The sequence below is a fragment of the Oratosquilla oratoria genome, chromosome 3 (genome assembly GCF_046742065.1).
Source record: "Oratosquilla oratoria isolate Oo_2021 chromosome 3, ASM4674206v1, whole genome shotgun sequence".
NCBI classification, from domain to species: Eukaryota; Metazoa; Arthropoda; class Malacostraca; order Stomatopoda; family Squillidae; genus Oratosquilla; species Oratosquilla oratoria.
In genome coordinates, this window is record NC_134779.1 from 63,945,248 (window position 1) to 63,950,247 (window position 5,000).

The 5,000-nt window shown below is 38.2% G+C and overlaps 1 protein-coding gene across 4 annotated transcripts in view; it reads right to left on the bottom strand.

Annotated features, from left to right (window-relative positions):
* Positions 1–5,000, bottom strand: part of LOC143019722 (uncharacterized) — a 545,357-nt gene that overhangs the window by 476,899 nt on the left and 63,458 nt on the right. The gene's annotated exons all lie outside the window — the stretch shown is intronic.

Sequence of the window (5,000 nt, forward strand, 5' to 3'; positions counted from 1 at the left end):
AGATTTGTATGTATGTATATATATATATATATATATTATATATATATATATATACATATATATATATATGTATGTATATATATATATATATATATTATATATAGAAAGACATTGTGACAAGTTGAAAAAGGGGGAAAAAGAGTCACGGGTCTCGTTCCTCTGAAGCTACAAGTGAAACCGGTCAGGAATAAACTCGGAATGACACCCGTGACTCTTTTTACGTATATGTATATACACACTCACACACACACACACACACACATATATATACATATATATATATATATATATATATATATATATATATATATATATATATATATATATAAAACAAAGAAAAGAGTGCGTGAAAAAATTGAAGAAGATATATAAACACTCAAAATCAGTTTCGGTCATGGCGCCTTTTCAATAAAGTGACGAACTTTTTTTTTCTGCTAACGTCATATGAGGTGGCCAGGCGCTGGACAAATACGGGATCTCGATCGGCGAACAAGACGCCTTTCTGGCCTGTGTCCACCATCCCCTCAACTCGACTCACCCAGTCCCCTCAAACTCGAGAGAACTCGTGAAGACTGAAGAGGCCCTGTCAGAGGCCAACGTCGTCTTCGTTCTTAAAGAGATTCTTTCCTTCCAAAAAAATCTCGGAGTCTGTTGCGTTGCCTACTTAAAGACGCACACGTGGATATGCTAATAAGAACACGGGTACGTGTGTTCACTTATGCAAAGTAGACCACTTGGAAAAAGAAACTAACGAAGCAGAGCGCTTTCGTATATTACATCTTCAGTGCAAAAAGTACTTGGAAAAAGATTCTAATGAAGCAGAGCGCTTTCGTATATTACATCTTCAGTGCAAAAAGTAGTTTTGCACTGGATGTAATATACGAAAGCGCTCTGCTTCGTTAGTTTCTTTTTCCAAGTGGTCTACTTTGCACGTGTGGATATGCACGCACGTACGCACGCACGCACACATTCCAACACCTTCAGCTCCACCACTACTACTACTACTACCACCACCTCCACCACTACTACTAATACTACCACCACCTCCACCACCCCACCATCATCACCCCTTCCACCTCCACAACCACAACCACCACACCCCTCTAACCACCACTACCACTTCCACAGTCACTACCCCCTCCACATCACTACTCCGTTCATCATCACTATCACCTCAAACATCACTTCCACTACAGCCACCTCCACCACCACAACCACCTTCAGCATCATTACCATCTCCAACATCACTACCACCACAACCATCTCCACCACCACAGCCATCTCCACCATCATTACCATTCCCACCATCACTTCCTTCTCCTCCTCCTCTTTCTTCTCCTCCTATTCTTCCTACCCCTCCTCCCCCTCTTCCTCCTCCTCTTCCCCTGTCCTTCCTCTCGCGCCGACCACCTGCTCTTCCCGTTGTCGTCCTGACTCTAATGAACTCGACTCGAGATCATATCAACATCAACAAAATCCTGTGCTTCTACTGTCGAGCTCTTCAGAGAAGGACATTACCCAGCTGCAGATCACCAAGGGCCCCGCCCAAGATGAGGTCCTCCCTTGGGAGGGGAAGAGCTTCAGAAACCCATTGGCAGAAGGAGTCTCCCCATAGCTGAATAAAATCCCCAGGCGGAGGTCATGTCGGATACTGTCAGTAGTACACTGTGACGAAATGGTGAACTGAGGTGTAAGGAGTCATTTATCTTGACCGAATAAAATCGTTTGACATAACAAGAGACGATAAACGAGAAAGCTTCTGATCTCCAAGTTGAATAAGATCGCCTGGCGGCAGCAAAGGAAAAACAACGTTAATATCATGACGAGTCTTGCCCCTTCGACACGAGGAAGGGCAGCCTTCAGCTGAATAAAATCACCTGGCGACAGCCGGATTCAAACAATGTACACTTTACAGTTCACATTTTTTTCAATTCTTTGGTTTGTGGGTGGGGGGGGGCAAGAGAGTGGTTGGCAAGTGGTTGTGCTGAGGAGACATAAGTAGGGTTAAGGTTGAATAAGGGAAATGCAGGGTGAGGAACTGGAGGGGCTATGGGGGAGGAGGAGGAAGAGGAATAGGAGGAGGAGGAGGAGGAAGACATGTACAAGAAAATAGGAAAATTTTGGAAGAAATCGAGAAGTGATTGGATCTCTCTCTCTCTCTCTCTCTCTCTCTCTCTCTCTCTCTCTCTCTCTCTCTCTATCTATCTATCTATCTATTTATCTATTTATCTATCTCTCTCCTCCAAAACTCCTTCTCGAAGGAATAGAAAATCAAAATCAAAACACTGTAGACACTTCATCACTTCTCCCTGGCTTCAATGGAACAGTCTGCACACGCTACGAAATTATCTGAAAAAAAACAGAGGCTGACCTCGCCCTTTTCAGCACGGAGTCCTGCCTTCAGCTGAATAAAGTCGACTGGCCCCAGCTAGAACAAAATCCGTGAAATGTGTCCTTGTAGTGAAAGGTTCTTGAGTGACACCACACACAGAAAACTAAACTCAACGATTCCAGTCAATGGTAAGGTTGTGTTTAGGTTAGATCGAAACCCATTGGGTCGCGAGCTGTGACGTCATGTCAGGTAACGTTACATGAAGAAATGAATTAATAGATAAATAAGTAAATAATAAATAGATATAATACAATAAATGATAAAGACAAATAATGAAATGAATTATAAGAATAGATAAATAAATAAAAAGTAATTAAACAAACTAAACACAAGTGGCAAGATAAAGATAAGATAACAATCATATCGTCCGCATGGAATTAATTACGTCTACGTTAACAGATGAACCAGATTACAAAAATGTATCATAATAATCTATAAATGAATTAAAATTTGTAGAGGAAATACGAGACGAGAATGTAAATTATTTAATCGATTGTATTGTCTTGAGCAAGGATTAGTTGTCGATATCACTAGGTATTTTGTCGTTATATATACATCGTTATACACCAGTTGTCTTACAATAAAGAGTGATTTTTAGTCGTGAAAATTGCATTGGGGGAATAGTACTCAGAAATTAACACATTTAGCAAGATGATGCAATTTAAGTGCCTTCCTCTTCCACCTAACGGTCGCTGAATCTATTTAGCTGAAAATTCACCCTCAGGATATTTGTCCACCACTGTACGTTATATCATAAAATATATACATTGAAAGGGCCGACCCGTACTTGTTTTCCTTCCCTCTCTCTCTCTCTCTCTCTCTCTCTCTCTCTCTCTCTCTCTCTCTCTCTCTCTCTCTCTCTCTCTCTATCTCTCTATCTATCTCACTATCTATCTCTCTCTCTCTCTCTCTCTCTCTCTCTCTCTCTCTCTCTCTCTCTCTCTCTCTCTCTCTCTCTCTCATAATTAAACGTCTACGTCTAGTGCCAAAATTAGTTAAATTTATTTTCAATATATATTACCATATTTTGTTATTCATTTGTTCATCCAATATTCTTTTTATCAATTTCACTATGTTCATTTGTAATTCCTCGGTATATCAAAGTACTTATCTCCTTATATATTTATTCAAATGTCTTCATTATTATTATTTTTCTATTTACCTATATGTTAGCTTAGATATTCTATTTTTTCAGCAGCCTGTTTCATTATGGATCAATCATCTGCAAGTTTTCCGTCAATCTTACCATGGGAAAAATTATATATGCGTGCACACACACACACACACACACACACACACACACACACACACACACACACACACACACACACACACACACACACACACACACACACACACACACACACATACACACACACACACACACATACACACACACACACACGCACACACACACACACATACACACACACACGCACACACACACACGCACACACACGCACACATACACACACGCACACACACATATATAAATATATATATATATGTGTGTGTGTGTGTGTGTGTGTGTGTGTGTGTGTGTGTGTGTGTGTGTGTGTGTGTGTGTGTGTGTGTGTGTGTGTGTGTGTGTATGTGTGTATATATATGTGTATATATATATATATATATGTATATAAATATGTATATATACATATATATGTATACATATATATATATATATATATATATACATATATTTATATATATATATATATGTATATATATATATATATATATATATAGGTATATATTTATATGTATACATATATATATATAAATGTATATATTTATATATATATATACATATATATATATATATATATATATATATATATAAATATATATATATATATATATATACACGTGTGTGTGTGTGCATGGGTGTATATGTATGTGTGTGTACATATATATATATATATATATATATATATATATATATATATATATATATATATATATATATATATATATATATATATTATATATATATTTCTCACAGCCAGAACAGAGGATTCACATGCTTATAAATGTCTCAGCAGGAGTCGTACGAGAATGCGAGTGAACAAGGAGCAACGGCGCATCATAATATGCGAGACGGAAGATGTGAGCGGGGACGAGGTCAGCAGACTAATGAATTCAAGACAACAAAAGGGGCGGGCCCTGGTGATGTCATCTTTGTCGGGGATGAAAAGTGTAAACGTCAAATGACGAAAAAAAAAAACATGGGCTCCGGAGAAATCTATATGGCGAGTCTCACCGCGTTAGATATGTAGAAATATGAATGAAATATCAATACCAATATACATATATATATATATATATATATATATATATATATATATATATATATATATGTGTGTGTGTGTGTGTGTGTGTGTGTGTGTGTGTGTGTGTGTGTGTGTGTGTGTGTCTGTGTGTGTGTGTGTCTGTGTGTGTGTGTCTGTGTGTGTGTGTCTGTGTGTGTGTGTGTGTGTATGTGTGTGTATGTGTGTGTATGTGTGTGTGTGTATGTGTGTGTGTATGTGTGTGTGTGAGTGTGTGTGTGTGTGTGTGTGTGTGTTTGTGTGTGAGTGTGTGTATACACACACACACATATATATGTATATAT